The following is an 18,239-nucleotide window of genomic DNA, read 5'->3' as shown; positions in this document are numbered from 1 at the left end:
GAAGAGCAGACCAGTTGGTTGTCTAGTACCTTATGGCCAGCCCTGGAATTACAAATACATGAATCCTTAAAAGGACTGAAAGGGTTGTATTTAGGAACATATATGCATGAGGATATATTCTTATAATATCAATTAATAAAAGAGGTCAAGAATTTGAAGAAGTGCAAAGAGGGTATATAGGAAGATTTGGAGGGAGAAAGGAAGGGAAAAAATGTTGTAACTATATTAATCTCAAAAAAGAATTAGTACCTAAAATGTATGCTTGTATTGTGAAAATCAATCTAAGGCACAAGCATCCACCTTACAGTTCAAGGTCATACAAGTGAGTCCATACCACAGTCTCTTCTCTTACCCATGACTCTGCGCTTTGTGAAGGCAGACATGTCTTCACACAGAATTCCTCTGTGACATGGGACTAGAAGCAAAGTGCTCTCAAGTCTATGGATTGACTACTAGGACAACACGAAATGATTCTCTGTTTTCATAAGTGTGTTCTGCTTCTTCAGTGTTGCAGAATCATTCCCTTAGATGTGCTTTGTAAGCTTGTCATTCAACTGCGGTGGTTTTTCTGGTCCTGATAGGCAAATATTTTCCACTAACTACTGGGTGATCCATAATGCTACATTTCATTAAAATCGGTCCTTGATTGCCACCTTGTCCAGGAAGTCCCACTGAAGCTCTTGTCTCTCCACACCTGCCATTTCAGTGATGAGATCATGTCTTAATATTAATGCCTTAATATAATGCCTCGTAATGTTCTTCTGTGTTCTCTATCAGATATATTTTCTCTGCAAGATGTGAGGCTCCCTTCAAGGCAGGGGAGACAAAAACTCCTGTCTTTGTATCCTCCACAATGACAATCATATTGAAACTGAGGAATGTGGGTTGTTTGGTATCTTGCTGTTACGTTTTGGCACAATTAATCACCTCTTCAGTCCTCAATAATTTGGATTATTTTGTGCTTTATCGCCACCCCAGCTAGCTTATTTTTTCTTTAAAATTTAAATGCACTGAGAGTCTATAAATAACTCGACTTTCTTAATGTGTGCCAGTCATTTCCCTTTTTAAAACAACTTATTTTTTTGCATATGAATATGTTGAAACCCAGAAGAGGGTGTCAGATTCCCTGGAACTGGTTGGTGGTGAACTCTATGACTTGCTGGGAACTGAACTCAAATATTCTGCAGGAGCAGTAAGTACTCTTAAGCACTGAGCTGTCTCTTTAGTCCCCATTCTCTTACCTTTACAATAAAATGTTTTAAGAGGCTCTCAATGCCTGAGGACGTTAGAGTGTTTTCTTTTAAACTTTTCTTCCTAAGTTTTGCTAATTCGGATTTGGCCACAGTTCTCTTTTCTAAAATCCAAGGTACCAAATAGTATGCTATGCCTGTCTGTCTCTTTCCATAGCGGCAAACGTATTTAGATCAACTTCATCCTGATGAGAGGACAAAGCCTCCACGTTGACTTTCTGCTACATCCTTTGTTCTCTGTAGACATATGCCCTGACATATGCACCAAAGTATGCACATATACACCCTTCTTTCTCTGAAGACGTATGCCCTGATGTATGCACTGAAGAATGCACGTATACACCCTTCTTTCTCTGTAGATGTATGCCCTGACATACGCATGGAAGTCTACACGTATGCAGGTTCTAAAAATCCCACCCAGAATAAGCTGTGCCTCCAGAACTCAGAGCAATGGCACATCAGGGTGCTATTGTCTCCCTTTTACACCTAGAGATCATCCTAACAACTATACTTTCTGTTTTAAAATTTGCAGTGCAGAGAAAAGCAGAAAAGTTTTGTTCTTCAAAAAATAGGATTACAAGGAAAATAATAACTAAAGACTTTGTTTTGCTTGTTTTACCTTAAAGAGATTATAAAACTGAAAACATATTTAATATAAGGCAAAGGAATAAAATTTGAGGGTTCAGGGTTGGTACTGGGTATAAACTTTGAAAAGGAGCATTAGAGTTTGTTAAGAGAAGGTTTTTAGGCCTGGGGATATGGTTCAATGAACATCATAGTAAAGGAGGACCTGCATTGATTTTAGAACCCAAGTTAAACAATACCGTGATAATATGCACTTGTATTCCCAGAATTGGGAGGGCAGAGCTGAATAGATCCAAGAGACTCACTAGCCTGTCTGCCTAGTCCCTATTAGTAAGCTCGAGTCCCCAAGAGACCCTATCTAGCACACAGCTCGTATAGTCAAGCACCCAAGACTGGTTTCCGCCCCCACATTAATCAGTTCACACACACACACATACACACACACACACGAGCACCATCACTGTCATCCCCACACACATGCATATACACATAAAAACAGGAAAAAACTAGTGCATTAAAGATTCAAGTCATTAGAGGAGACAAAAAGATGCTGAGGAAATGCATCCGAGTGTGAGCATGGGCTTTTCAAAGAGAGATGCTGGGTACAAATTTTGGAAAGTTTTTTACTGTGACCATCATCTGAATCAGACAGATCACTATTTGGATATGTGTAATGGTCAAATTCTTAGTCTAGAAAAAAATAGACGTTTAATTTATTATGTGGATACCTGATGACAAGCAAGCCCTGTATAATACTGCCTGTCTCACTTGCTTTACTGCTCAACAACTGTATTTATCCATCACAAATATCCATGATTTCCACTAGGAAACTTATTGTTTACAATGGCACTTTCTTTGAAGGTACCACTGATGCTTTTCTTGAAGTAATTGCTAGCTCCAAATGAGAAAAACTGTGAAGCTGCTATTTATATCATGGAGAAAATAAATAGAAGCCTGAAGACTAGAATGCACTAATGAAAAGAATAAATATTGAAAGCAGTATATATGAACTATATGAAATGCTTCAAAGAACTGTGATACACAAACATGTATATTTATGCCTTTTCTGGATGAAACCTCTCACCAACGGAGTGTCAGGCATCCCAATATGGTCAACAGCCTTGGCTTCAGGCCTTTCTCTCTTATCAGCTCTAAACCTATAATTGTCTAGGAATCTTACCTGAATCCCTACTTACAATCTAAGACATGTCTCAAGTCCTTTGTACAATTCTAGTGACTTTTGGTTTTATTATATCAGATAGCCCTACCTAAGCCTCCTCTGGGGTCCCCTTATATTCACACTTCTCCAAATAAGAGAAAGGGAGAAACGTTTCTTACCAGTCCTTCGATGTGTAACTTGAGAGGCACCTAAACAGTATGTATGGTTAATGTTAAGACCTAACTATGACCCCCCACACACACCCAGAAGCCCTTGCCTACTTAGGTACATCTTATCCCTTCCCTGGGTATCTCTTTTCTACTCCCATAAAGTTAGTACTAAAAAGTTCTCTTATTAAGCCCCAATTTTCCAAGTTCACACCCATGCTCTCAGGTGTACAGTATCCTTTTCCCAAAAATCTTTCTTTAAATTTTAATAAACTTCCAATCTGCTTCCTACTTTCTCATCCTAAAATTCCTTTCTCCCCCAAAGCCAGGAAAGCAGAACAGAAGTCTCTGAGAAGAACTGGGGCTGCTTCCAGTGATGGGCACGAAGCAGGTCACTTCCCTTCCTGTGGCTGACAAGGTCATCTTGTTTGTTCTGTGTTCCTGGACACTGATCGCTCTCGGGGCTCACACTCTGCAATTGTCTGTTTATCCATCTGTCTTTCACACAGTTCTGATGCTCAACCCTGCCTCAAATTAGATGTTATCATGGCACCTGCATTCCCACTTTAAATGCATTCGGTATGAGAGAAAGAAAGACCGCACTCACAAACAGCTTCCTTCTCCCCAGCTGACGGCCTCTACTGGCCAGCTGCTCCCAGATTTGCCACTGCCTTCCTATTCCCCTCTCCCATGACTTTTCTCAGTTGTCTGCTCGCTCAGTGGTCCAGTCATCCAGGACTTCTCCTTTCTCACGCAGGCTGTAGTTTTCCACCTTGGGTCTGCGAGGGTCATTCCAATTAAAACACATTCCATTTGGTATGCAGAGAAACTCAAGGTCAGGCTTAAACGCTGCTACCCCTGTGCTCCCTGAGCTCTTTGATCATAACACTAATATAGCACGGATCACATTGTGTCGTAGCCGGTGATCTATCTTTCCCACCACACTGAACCCTCTAATGAGCTAGAGCCCTCTGGTTCGTCTTTGTACCTTCAGAGAGGTTAAGTGAATGGCTTAAGATCAAAACCCTGGTAAGAAAAGAAAAGAAAAGAAAAGGAAAACACAAACCAACCCTTTCATTCTGCCTCCAAATCCAGTGCGCTAGAAATATTTCTTCTAAGGTGCTTTCTGTTTTGACAAAGCACTGGAACATTTTACTAACGTCAACCATGGTAGCAGATACACACATGTATTTTTATTGCATCTTTTTAATAAAATGTCTGCCTCAGAAAAAACAGGGGAAAATAATATATGGGTAGGTGGTAAATTGCGAGGCTCCTTTTAGGAAAAACTGTCAGTGGAAACTTGTGTACAAATTTCTGAGGCATCATCTCCCGTGGCCATATAGCTTCCTTTGTTTTATTTTCTTCTCCTCAATAGAATTCTGGAGCACAAGATGAAGGCTAATGACAGTAGACTAAGTTGCCTGGATAGATAGTTATATGAGAACCTATTCTGGAGGAGAAGCTGCCTGCTAAGCAGTGAAGAAACCCCAGCAGCAAGCAGTCAATGCCTGGACTACTTTCTGGGCTGTACCCTCAACGCCCTCTGCACATTTGCTGACAGCAGTTCAAATGCTCACCAGAGGGCTCGGAGGGCAGCAGGGGAGCAGAGCTTACTTTAAGGAGGCCAAGCGGCTTGGAATACATGCAGTGGCCTGAGCACAGGTCCGGGAGTCTGAGGCTTTCAGAACTGTAATCCTAGCTCAGACACTGATCCCTCCTGCACCCAGGGATAAATTACTCAACCTCTCTGCCTTGCTTTCCAGATCTTTCTAAATAGGGGTAATAATCTTGACCTCAGAAGGCTGGCATATGAATTAAACATCCGGGAGGCCTCCTCTTCGAACCCAGCAGAACTAAGCAGCCCCGGTAACTCTTTCAATGCGGGTTAACAAGAACTGTTTCCGTGCTAGAGGTGAAAGATAGCTGAGCCTGGCAGCCTCCAAAGGAAGGCAGGCTCATAAATGAAAGAAACAGAAAGCCAGGAACAAAAACAAGCAAGCCATCAAAAACTTTGACTTCACCCCAAACCATCATTCCTGACTGGTTCATTCTCTGTCCATAATGAGCACTGAGTTTGGCTCTAACAAGCTGAGGGAGGATGACTGCCTTTCTGGGCATGGAGCTACAGACTGAGTCTCAGCAGATTTTCAGTGTATTGTGAGAGTTTATAGACATACTTAGTGGGAGAAAGATTCAATTCTGATCACTAATAAGAGAAAAACCTCTTTAATATCTCGAAGTTTTGTTGAAAGTGCCATTTAGAGCTATACTGAAAAAGATTATTATGTTAGCAATACAATTTAATACATAAAACCAAATTGCTTTCAGAGGAAGTGAGGGATGTAAGCTAGAGGATTACATGTAATTCCAATGTCACACTAGTGAAACCTGACTTTCCCATGGGGTGAGACATAATGCATTCTGGGAATGGTCGACTCCAAACCAGCATGATTGTTGGGACCATTTGGAGTCCTGGCCTCCAGTGGCTCTTCCCTGCTAGTGTCCTTTGCTTGCCCTTTTGATTTGAGTTTCTGAGAGTTTGTCAAAGTTGTTTAACAACCCTGCTTCCTGAGCACGCATTGCCCTGGCCTTGACTGAGGATCAGGCGATGAGGTCTTCACCTGTTGGCCCACCTGGCTGGGTTAGGTATAAAACCTCCGTGGTGCTGTTCAATAAAGGGCTTCTTCTACCAGCAGCTTGAGAGGTGTATGCGTGTTAAATCCTGACGTCCTTTGCGCAGATTCGGTTCCAGGCCATGCAGGGGCAGCACATGATGGCTTTGCTTCATTCTGTTTTGTTTCCCTAAGCATCATCTCTCTCATTCGGGTCTCCTCCCCTCAATTAACAGTAGAGCATAACACACAATGTATTTGTCCTTCATGTAGAGTTGAGGATCCTGGGACCTAATGCTCGTTAGTTTATTACGCTATTACTGAGATACGTCCTTGAATGGGTTATCCACTGCTATGCCATAACTTAAAATGTAAAGATGCAACCTAACACTTGTTATTTCACAACTTCTCTTGGTCAGGAATCAGGGTAGAACATAGCTGGGTCCCCTCGACTAAGACCACTCAAAATCCTGATATGGTCAAGAGGAGTTAGAATCATCGCCAAGCTTAGCAGGGAAGGGGCTGCTTCCCAGATGACCTGGAACACAGCCGGCCTCAGATTATCCACTACTACAGGGGGCAGATTACATCCAATGTCAAAAGATGGGGACCACTGAGGCCACCCGAGGGTACCACGCTACAGAGTTCTACATACTACAGACTGTAACTAACTCCTTTCAACACTAACAGTATTCTGGAGGAGTTTTCTTATTAGCATAAGATTTAACTAGTACACATTCGTAGAACATTGTTATAAGAATGTAAAATTCCCTCTTAAAGTATCATAGTGATGTTTAATAACAGCCAAAGGGTCAGTAAGACCAGAAAGTGTGTGTGTATGTGTGTATGTGTGTGTGTCCCTGAGCTCCTGCAGAAGCCAGGAAAGGGTGTCAGGTGTCCACCTCAGTCATTCCCTATTTAATTATTTGAAAGAGAGAGTCTTTCACTGAATCCATAGTTCACAATTTTGCCAGGTTGGCTTCCAGGAAAACTCTTCAATCCTCCACGCGTGGACACATGGCTTTTTCAAGGCTGCCGTGGCTCTCGACTCAGGTTGTCATGCTTGAGCAGCAGGGGCTCTTCCTCTCTGTTCTAGGTCTAGTGTTCATCAAAGCAGTCCTGTCACAGCAGAAACTTTTGTTGCTGGCAGTCACTTCTAAGATACAGTCTTTTCTGTCTCCATATACACTATGCTCACTGTTTCAAGACATTGGCTATTTGAGCACCTCCAGGTTAGCCATCTGCGGCAAGGTGAATTACAAAAGGTATATTTCTACTTCTGTGTCATCAGAGATAAGATGAAAAAAAAATAGGAAGTCCGTGCTTTCCCTCCAAACTTGGTGTCTTTGATGAAGGAGCTGCTGGCATCATAGAGAAAAATTCCCTTCTGCAAGGCTTTCAAAGTAACATGTTGGCTTCTGAAAAGCAGAAAATAATTCTGGGTCAATAATTAGAATTCAATTGAGGAGAGAGAGAGAGAGAGAGAGAGAGAGAGAGAGAGAGAGAGAGAGATAACAAATAACAAACCCTTTCTTCTCTTTTCTTACAGGACAATGTCGTATCAGTCTTGGGATCAACTTGAAAATGATCAGCCTGGTGCCTGTGCTCATCACCCACTAAGCTAACAGTGCTGTGAGGGAAACTTGAAGCACCTTTGGGTGGAGCGTTGGTTTATCGGGCTGTCACAAGTGCCACCTCAGCCTAGAAATTTAAGCAACAGGGATTTATTGTCCCTCAGTTCCAGAGACTGGATGTTTGAAATCTTTCCTAGAGCCGGGAGGGCACATCTACTCCATGCCTCTTTCCTAAGCTTGTGGATTGTAACCTCCCAGGATTTTCAGAGCACCACTCGGGGCATACCTGGGTCTACTTGCCCTTCTCGTATACCACTGTGCCAGATTAAGTTCCAGCCTTATGAACTATCTTAACTCAGTGACCTCTGACTCCAAACACACTTTCACCAAATAAGGTTACACCCTAAAAAGCAAGTGATGAGGATTTGCACACATGAGCTTAGGAAGAACACAGTTCAAACTACAGGAGACATTTGCTATTTTAATTGTCTTATTTTTGAGACAGGCTATCATGTAACCCCAGTTGCTCTCAAATTTGATTTTGCAGCTAAGGATGACCTTGAACTTCTGATCCTTCTGCCCTTACATCCTAAGAATTGTTAGTCACACACCGCCATTAATTTAAGCATTGCAGCTGGAACCTAGGGCTCTGTGCATGCTAAGCAAGCCCTCTATCAACTGAGCTGCTTGCCAGGCCCCCATAGGATTGCCGTAATCTAATAACAAAATACCGCAGATGGGATGGCTTATAAACAGTTCTGAAGCCTGGGAAGATCGGAATCAATGGACTGTTAGACTCTGGTAAGTGTTTCCTCCAGAGATGGTTGTCATGCTACTGGGTCCTCAAAAGACAAAAAGTACAAGAGACACCCTACATCCTTTTTTGCAAGGGAATTCATCCCACCCATTTAAGAAATCATTCTAAGACATATAATAATTATTTTCAAGTTTCTAAAGGATTGGGCTGGAAAGAAAAATGTGATTTTCTTTCAGGGCTATTCTAAAATACAAACCAAAAATGAGCATAAAATGTCAAGGAAACAAAAAATTTACATTACATATTATAAATGCATTCTTTGAGACTCTGTATACCATCCTATAGGATAGGCTTTGAGTTTTGCAGAAATATAAATAGCAATATCAAAGTTTATCATTAGTAGTAACTGCTTGACGGGCCTTCAACTTTTCTTCAGTCCGTCTCTCTCTTTGGCTATTATGGTACAGTGCAAGAAGGCAGTAACAACTATTTCCATTTCTTCTGTAGGAGCAAAACAAGATGATGAACATTCAAGACGTAGCACTGTGCTAGTTGCTAATATCGTTACTATTAACAATATTAGCTTGCAGTTTCCCAATTACTGTAAGATGTTGAGCTCACTCTTGCAGTTAAAACAGTGGCTGGCAGGCCACACTCATCAGATAATATTCTTATACTGTTGAAAGGTAGAAAACTTTCAAAGCAAGTATTTTACTGTTTCAGAAACACAGAAGAAGCTGGAGGTAGGTTGATTGCCTCAAGTTTTACGTCTTCCTATTCTGGCAAAACTGGAGTTGCTATTTCTTGATTGTATCACTCCTCAGATACTTAATTTCATAAGCTGCAGTGGTATTTTCCCGTGTCATGTGTTTGATTAATGTGGAAAAATACCTGTGCAAACAACAACATCAATTTTAATGTAATCTTCAGTGTCAAATATTATCACAAAAAAGCAGCGCTGAATTATATACTGAGGCAGCTACTTAACACTGAAGGTCTTTAAATTTTTATTACATTGTATTTACTGTGTGTGTGTGTGTGTGTGTGTGTGTGTGTGTGTGTGCAAGCATACCGTGGCACACCGTGGAGTTCAGAGGACAATCAGAATCAGTTCTCTCCTTCCATATTGTGGGTTTTGCGGTGCACACACAAGTTACCAGGCTTATCAGCAAGAGCCTTCACCCACTGAGCCATTTCACCTACCCATAATGCATTTCTTTAAATGTAAATCCCTTGAGGGCTTATTGGAAGAAGCATGAATTCACTCCTTCCTTATGTGAAGAAATAAGACAACACATCCCACCATTCATTCATTAATTTCTAAGCCATCAAAACATCTCCCCCTCCCCCAGAGAACCCTGCTATGCGTTCAGAGAGCAGTTTCCATTAAGAATATAAAATTAACACACTAGGTCACCGCCTGTCGTTCACCTGCCTGTTTTCTACTGAATACACAAGGAGATCCTGATTTTCTAAAGTGCAGACAAGCACAGGGCATTGAAGAAGTAGGCAGATGTGCTCCTAACCACATTTTCAACACAGGGGCCTAGCAGAGGAAGGGTTTCTAAGCTTAGGACTGAGGGTCAGAAGACATTCACAAAAGAAAAGGGGGGAAAGAAAGATGCAGAAGACATAAAAATGAATATAAGATGTTCAGAGAAAGAAAGGCCGTTGGTTTTAGAAGGCATGATGTCTGCAGGAATATCGCATGAGCCAGGAGAATGTTCGTTGATGCTCCAAGTCTTATACATGAAAGTAGACCGTCCTGGGTAACGTTTAAAATGGCAGCCAGTGTCAGAGGAGTCCACACATTATTTAAGACTTTTTACTCAAACAAATACATTTAAGACATCATAATACATCCTTATACTGAGACAAAAATCCAAATTTCTCTATGTTGTGCTTCGAAAAACCAAACTCTGTATTTCCTTTTCTCTGCAGTGACCACACTGGCCAGTACTGTGGAAATGTGTAGCCCTGGATCACGGCACACGTCTCTCCTCAAAAGAAATGAAGGATGGTGTTATTCAACAGGGAGTGGTTTCTCCAAAGGAAACGTGAATAGGAATGGACTTGCTTTATTAAGGAGAAAAATGAGCTCTCTGTGGTTCTCTGGAGAGCATCCCAGACAGAAGCGTGGGAATCTGATAGACTCTCAAATTTTGTTGACAGATGCAAGTCTGAACCCAGTTTTCTGTTCCTTCCCTTAGTTTCCAGCTTTCTTCCTCACTCCGGTGAGCACAGTCCAAATGCATCGGTTCATTTCACGCCAGTGTGCCTTTGTTATCAACCCTCCCTCTATCTTCAGTGTCCGTGCCCTTGACACCCAGGGCCCTGTTTCCCAGGTAACTGCCCACACATACCTCAAGACTCATCTCTTTTAAATTTCTCTCATGCCCTTAGTTCACACTTGGCCACTCTCGTCTCTTCTCCATGTTCTTAGTTTAACCCTTACCTGCTCTAAATCTGCTACTCATTTCTACACGATTAGAAAGACATTTTTTTTCTCCCATTACAGCATTTGCTATGATCAGTTCCCAGTGAACGAATGCATGAGGGTATGAATGAATGCATGAGGGTATGAATGAAGGCATGACTGTATGAATAAATGCATGAGGGTATGAATGAATGAGATCTCCTTCAGAGTTTTCAAGCATGGATTCTGGAGTTAGAGCTGCCTGCTTCAAACTCTTTCTCGACTCCTACCAGACATGTGAAATTTTGGAATTAATCTTATGACTCAATATCAGTTTTTCAATTATAAAAATGGAAATCATAATAACACTATATGAAAAATCAAAATGAGAGTTCAGTGCATACTTAATACATGCGCTTGGAGCCTTGGTTTTCAATATTCGTGTGCATGCACACACATACACACACACATTCATAAATATTTCAGTTAACATGATTACATTAAACACCACTAGTCCCTAAGTAACCTGGCTTAAATGTCAATAACTACAGTACATTCACTGTAATTCCCCTGTGCAAAAACATCAAAAATAGGTTGAAGGCCAGGTGTGGTATAGGCCAGGTATGGTGGTGTACCCTCTACCCACTTTTTCAGTTTTTAAAAATTTTCATTTTGAAAAAAAAATTACTTTTTATTATTTTATTACTTTAAAAAATACCAATCCAAATTCCCACTACCTGCCCTCCTCCCACTCCCTCCACTCACCCTCCCACTCCTCCCCACTCCAATCCTAAGAGAGAGCAAGGCATCCTGCTCTGTGGAAAGTCCAAGGCCTCCCTCCTACATCTAGGTTAAGCAAGGTATACATCCAAAGAGAATAGGATCCCAAAAAGCCAGTACATGCAGTAGAGACAAATCCTAGTGCCACTGTCAGTGGCCCCTCAGTTGGCCCCAACTGTCAACCACATTCAGAGGGACTAGTTTGATCCCATACTCGTTCACTCCCAGTTCAGCTGGAGTTGGTGAGCTCCCATTAGCTCAGGAAAACTGTCTCAGTGGGTGAACCCTTCATGGTCTTGACCTCCTTGATCATAGTCTCACTTCTTCCACTCTTCAACTGGACCTTGGGAGCTCAGTCCAGTGCTCTGATGTGGATCTCTGCCTCTGTTTCCATCTGTTGTTAGGCAAAGGTTCTATAGTGATATTTAAGATAATCATCAGTCTGACTACAGGGCAAAACCAGTTCAGGTACCCTCTCCTCTATTGCTTAGGTTGTTAGCTGGGTTTATCCTTGTGGATTCCTGGAAAATTTTTCTAGAGCCAGGTTTCTTAAAATTGGCCCTTGTAGAGGGTAGATAAGTGTTAGGCCTCAAGGGTCAGGGCTGAACAAAACTTGATCCCCATCCTGCAGACAAGGTCATAAGGCTGCCCCCTTCCTGATCCCAGAGTTCCCAGCAAGCTGGATATTCCTCCAGCTAAGTCTTAGCTATACACCATATTAGTCTCTTCCCCTAACCTATCAGTTTGGTTGACGCTTCCCAATCACTCCAAATGCCCAATTCCTGTTGCTCTTGAGACAGGCTCAAAGCTTTTCAGTCTTCTCTGTCAGTGATGGGGCCAGGAAAAGACCCCAGAGGTCATAGAGACCATCTTTCCCCACTTTGCTGCCCCCTCCCTACTTCTGACATCTTCTCTGTACCCTTTCCCCTGTGTCCTGCCACCATCCTCCTTTGTCAAGGCTACTAGGACCCCTGAGGAAGCTCTGCCAGGAGGGACATCCAAGGGGTTGATTGGCTGTTAACTAATTAGCATTTGCTAGATCTGGGAGCTTTCTCTAGTTAGGGACCAGAGGAAGCAGCAGGAGTGGATGAAACAAAGCAGAGCTTTGATGAAGGCCCTGTTCTGTTCTTCCCTGGCCTGGCAGAACGCCTCCAGGCCTCAGGTCTCACAGAGCAGAGGACAGGCAAGGGTGGGGTGGGTGTGAGGCCAATGGTCATTTTGCCAGCTCTTGGTCTGGGGCAAAAGGGTGGGGGGCATGACGAGTTGATGAACCATTGTGTACAGTGGCAATTGTTGACAAGGGAGAAGCAACTAGGTCCTAGGCCCTTAGTTCCTCTGGGCTTGGATATGAGAACATCCCTGGCTGGCAGCAGTGTGGCCTCATGGAACCAACCTTAAAAGAACTGGCCCACCCCTTTCTGGATGCTGAGATGTTCACAGGATTGTTCTGAGGTACAGTTCTGGGTCCTGACTTGGGCACTGTCGGGAGATGGGGTGGGGCTCAACCTCTTACAAGAAGGTACCCACACTGGTCTAGTCCTACAGGTCAGTGGCCAATATGGCATCCTTTACTTCAAAGAAGGGCTCTGGGGATAGGCAGCAAACACTGTTCTCATCTCAAGGATGCTGGAGGAAGGATGTGGCCAGGAAGGTCTCACTGAAGTCTCAGCTGTCAACAGTCTACTCTATTGGAGGTCACCAGATAGCAAGGCCATGGACAGTAAGGTCCATGTCTCCATGTGAGGCAAGCTCAGCGAGGGACTGAGCACCAGGGCCTCTGATGAACTCAGCTCCTCAACCAGAGTGCCAGCCTGGAAGATGGCTTTCCAGTCAAAGTTATCTGTGAGGTATTCTAGCTCACCCTGCTCCTCTTGGGTCAGCAGGACCTTGGGCATCCTCTTTAGCAGTGACTGTTGTGCTTATGCCTCAGCCTGCTCTCTCCTGTGTCCCAACCCAACTCCCCTGGTGGCCTCCTCAAACTCCTTCAACAGGTGCTAGGCCTTCATTTTCACAGTCAAAGGCCCACCCCAGAGAATTGTGCTGGAGTCCTGGACAGCATGGTGGGCAGCCTCTACCTCTTGAAGACTCAGCTAAGCTAAGCAGGCGCTCTGCATACTGAGGGTCAATGTGACAGAAGGCCCTCTTGCCAGGTTCCTCCTTCTCTCAAGGCACTTGGACGTAGCCCTTGTTCAGGGAAATGTTGTGGCAGATAGGATTCTGCCATATGGGATCTGCACGGCAGAAGTAGCAGAAGATGTTCGTCATCCACTTGAAGATGACTGACAGAGTGATCTGGGTGGCAGATTTGTAGGGCAGCTTGAACATATGTATGCCTTTAATCCCAGCACCCAGAAAGTAAAGGCAAGTGAATCTCTGTGTGAGGACCAACAGGACTACAGAGTGACTCCAGGCCAGCCAAGACTACAGAATGAGACCCTGTCTCAAAAAAAAAAAAAAAAAAAGTCTGAGTCATACCTGATTCCTATCATACAACTAACAATGTAAACAAGATCTTATCGTCATTAACCTAAGTACAAGCAAGCTTGCAATGTTTTGTTGTTTGTCTTGAAATATTTCCAAGAGAATGTAGTGTGAGGTTTCTTAGCCAGGGTCACTTGCTCCAGGATGTCTTCAACTCCTTCTTTTCATTTCTGTCAGCTTTCCTTTCAGTGACTCCTTGTGCCTTATATTGAATAACTCTCAAGGGACAACAATGTCCATCTAGCGTCTTTCTCCCCATCTCCCCAGTTAGCATCATTTGCTACTCCTGCATCTACTTAACAATTCCCTTTTTCCATTTTGCTCCATGTCACACACACCTATCACAGAAAGACACACAGGCAACACACTTGCATGGTTTGCTGTCTAGGAGACCAGTGACAGATGGGCCCTGAAGCAACTGTTCTTTGCACAGTGGTTCCTGGACCATCCTAATCTCACGGTGTGTTCCCATCATGTCAAATAATAAAAGAAGTTGGTCGGTTCAGCTCCATCCAGAGAAGCATCTTGCACTGTCCTCCCTTTCCTTCTCATTTTTCCCTCATCCCTCTCCTTCATCAATATTCTCTTTCCTACCTCCTCTCCCTATTTTATATTTATCCGTAATCCACACAATCCCAGCTATGGAATCTCAACTTGACCGAGGTCACTGGGACTATCTTCTCTGACATCCATTCACCCTGAAATGGCAGTAAGAGATCTACAGTGATCCTGTAGATTCTGAGGGCCCCACTCTTTTATGATCTCCAGTTCTTGAAAGTAGGATATCTACAAGAAAAATCTCCTTGCTGGTAACATTAATTATCTTTTATAATGTAACTGGAGATGCAGTATTTTCATGTTTTTCCTCTTAATTATGAGAACAGGGAAGAAAACAGATGTTAAATTATCATAATTTTTAGATAGTGACAAGGAATTATTCTAGGAAATACCAAAAATTAAGGATTGGGATTTTATGAAAAATACTTACTTTCCCAGACACTTTCTCACACCCATGACTTTTCAGTGAATTATGACTAAAGACCGTGGGACAGAGATAATCTGGGCTAGTGTCCCACAGCAGGTTTATGGGGTGATTCTTTAGAAGCAGATCCTTGGTTCCCATTCGGAATCGACCACAGCAGAAGCAAGTGTGGGGATGCACAGAGGCAACTTGACATTGAAAAATGGCATTTTAGCAAGTTATCTGGATGTTGCTAATGAAGTCTGACATTTGGGGATTACAACTGACCGTCTTCTTCCAGTTCTGAGAAGAAATACCAACAGTGTGGCTACTTCACATCTCTGTCGATGCTCTTCCTTCCTGGTCAAGCTCAGATGAGGCTTTTCCTTTTGACCAGTTTTTGAGAAAATACTCTCAGTTCTCCTATAGTCTGCACTGGAGAAAAAATAAAAGGTAGAATGTATTAAGCCCCTGAGAACTTGGCGCTATTTTTTAAGAGAACATAAGTACTCTGAATGTAAGGAGATAAAGTGTCCTGAATATATAAATTACTTTCTTATAACTTAAACAATGGTAGGCATGACCAAATTAAAGCAAAAGTTGTCTTTTGTTACGTCTAATGTAGTATAGTCAGCCAATACCAAAGGAGAGCAATGACTCATGTTTAGGCCAATATCTCTGCCATAGCGTGACTCTATATATCTCGAGGACAACTTCTCTGTCTTCAGAACAATTCGAGAAGGGAATATTTGCTCAAGTCTCTAAGCATACCTGCAGGTGAGCATTTCAAAGCACGTCTTCAAATCTATCTTTTCCAAGGCTTTCCCTAGTGACATTTTACAAATCACAAATATTCTGATCTTCCATGACAACAGGGCAAGACAAGAAATTATTAATATCCCAGAGTTGATATTCAAGCAATATGGTGCTGTTCAGTAATCGGAAAGAACTCCTATAGAAAATGTAAAAATCAAATTCTCTTTAAATATTGTTTTCTGCTATTTTTTCCCTGAATCTTTCCCCAAAACATGTTGGTGGGAAACTGAATTCACACTGAAAAGTGTTGTGTAGTGATGCTCAATGTTGGTTCAAGGCTACACGTACTCTTCCTCATAAGAGTATTAATGTTGATTATGACAATGTTTGAGAATGTGATTAATTTCTGAATCTTTTTGTCTCCATTTTCTCTTTTACTATGGGGCAATGCTTTAAGGAGGCCTCTACCAGATGATCTTGGTGTTCCTAACCTCCACAATGGTAAGTCAATTAAGCTACAATCAATCTAAATTACAGAATGCAATGTTCTCTTAAAGTAATTGTTGCATAGCAATTTCTTCGGAATTGAAATATTCCTTCCAGGAAAGTTGAGGGGGAGCAGTTCATGAGACTTGGAAACTAAACAAATGTCACATTTCTGGGAAAGCTGAACTCTAAAAGATTCACAGGGCCCTTCTCCAAAGTTATAGAAACAACAACAACTATTGACCAGTTACGTTGCCTAAAGGAGACTCTTGGGCCTGATCAGCTGCTCAAAGTCATGCAGAGAGCTCAGGGTTGCAGTTTTTGAGTCATTACCTATGTTGGGATGGGCTTTATGATGATAGAGCTACTTTTGAGTCCTCCCTGCTCCTGTAAGTAGCCTCTTATCCACAATTTTGCTAGTAATCCCAGTAAGCTCTTAGGTTCACATCGCTATAAGTATGTTGGTGTATGGTGGCTTGCATGTCTGGCATGGGTACACACGTGTGTCATGTCTCCCAGTAAAATATTAAGATTATTATTATTAAGTAGCTTATTAAGTAACAAATGAAGGCACATTCAACTGTGAATGACAGACAATCTACCCAAGCCTTTGCCAGATCTCTGATTTCATATTCCTGATGGTAGGGGTTAAAAACACAAATCAGAATGGAAACTAAGGTTTCTGGCTATGCCATCTCCAACTACTCATGAGGTACTATAAGTCAACAAAATGGCAAGACTCTGAAATAGTAACGTAAGTAGTACTGTGAATGCTACTTGGACCTGGGAGAGTTACATAAAATAGTATGGTGAATGCTCTTTAAGCCGCAAGTCTTTTACATGGAAAGGAATGTCCAGATACTTCCTAACTTACCTCCAGTCACCTGAGCAAATAAACACATATGTAAATTAAGTTGCCACAACCAGGTGCAACTAATATGTTGCAAATGTACATGGAAGTCCACTCTGTATCTATGTAACATCTAAGCTTCATGTTCAATAAAATATGCCACAAGCTTTTTGATTAATCTGTCATGGCCATGTTGTATAACAACAAACACTTCTATTTGATTATAATAAACAAGCTTTCTAGGCGTAATTGGAGCTATGTCATGGGCACATGATACTTTAAAATGGTATGAAGCTACCTTTAAAAGCCTAAGCATCATTAAATGTAGCTTCCAATTGTAGTTGAAGGAGCTAACACAAATCAGGCCTCTCACTGGTGTTTTAAATGTAGAGAAAGAACACTTCCACATGTAGTAGGGTTATTTACAAACCAGGATTAAACAGCGGAGAAAACCGAATATCCCTTCCATTATGGCTCACGTCAACCAAGTCAGGCAGATCACAGCAGCCCCTCACAGTACTAAACTAGCCGTGATGCTGTCCCAGTATTTATGTGTAACCATTCTAGGATCTCTGCATCCTCCTAAAGCTTGTGAATCAAGGATGAGCTACCCCCAGGACTACCGCAATGGGAATAGCTTTTCTGCAGAAACAGTAGCTAAGACACTGTTACGGGAGGATTCTTTGTTCTCTTCTCCCCTAGCTGTAAGAGTTAAGACATTCTGTAAGGGTTAGGAATGGCTCATTTGGTGTCAAACTTCCCAGAACACCTCCAAAGGCTGTCACACTGTTTTGTAATCTCAGAAAATATCCAGATCTGTCTGTCTGTCTGTCTCTCTCTCTCTCTCTCTCTCTCTCTCTCTCTCTCTCTCTCTTACACACACACACACACACACACACACACACACACACACTGACTTTGTTTTGGGTTGTATAATATACCCATTACTCAGACCTATATATGAACAAATCCTAGAGATTCACAATGTCAAGATTATCAGTCTTAATTCACTAACTGGAAGTCATGACCAGAAGCAACAAGTTGATCATCACTCCATGGGGGCACAGATGCCCTCCATTTCTCAGAAATTTTCTCACCTACAGTGTACTGTCTTATATCAATTCCTTCCCCATCACACTTTCAAAATATATTACCATAATAAGAACGCCATCTAGGCTGGTTAAGGCATTTGTTCATTAAAAAGCCAACTCAGAGCTAAATGAAGAGCCCAAGATCATTAGAGGTGACAGAGCATGGAATGTCTGAAATGAGTGCCTCCCACAAGGCCTCAAATATCACCTTGGCCATTTATGACTCTCTTGGTGTCTATTTTATACACCATTTATTTAAAACAGCTTTGGGAGAAGGTCATTCAGGTATTTGGATGTGGGTTAACATCTAA

At 42.2% G+C, this 18,239-nt stretch overlaps 1 pseudogene; it reads right to left on the bottom strand.

Moving 5' to 3' along the window:
• Positions 1-12,812: 12,812 nt before the first annotated feature.
• On the bottom strand, positions 12,813-13,628 carry LOC121453053 (annotated as a pseudogene).
• Between the last annotated feature and the right edge of the window lie 4,611 nt (positions 13,629-18,239).

This window comes from Microtus oregoni, unplaced genomic scaffold (assembly GCF_018167655.1).
Source record: "Microtus oregoni isolate MIOR12 unplaced genomic scaffold, Mior012 000010F_ref0000083, whole genome shotgun sequence".
In the NCBI taxonomy this organism is placed as follows: domain Eukaryota; kingdom Metazoa; phylum Chordata; class Mammalia; order Rodentia; family Cricetidae; genus Microtus; species Microtus oregoni.
This window is presented reverse-complemented; position numbering and strand designations above follow the sequence as displayed.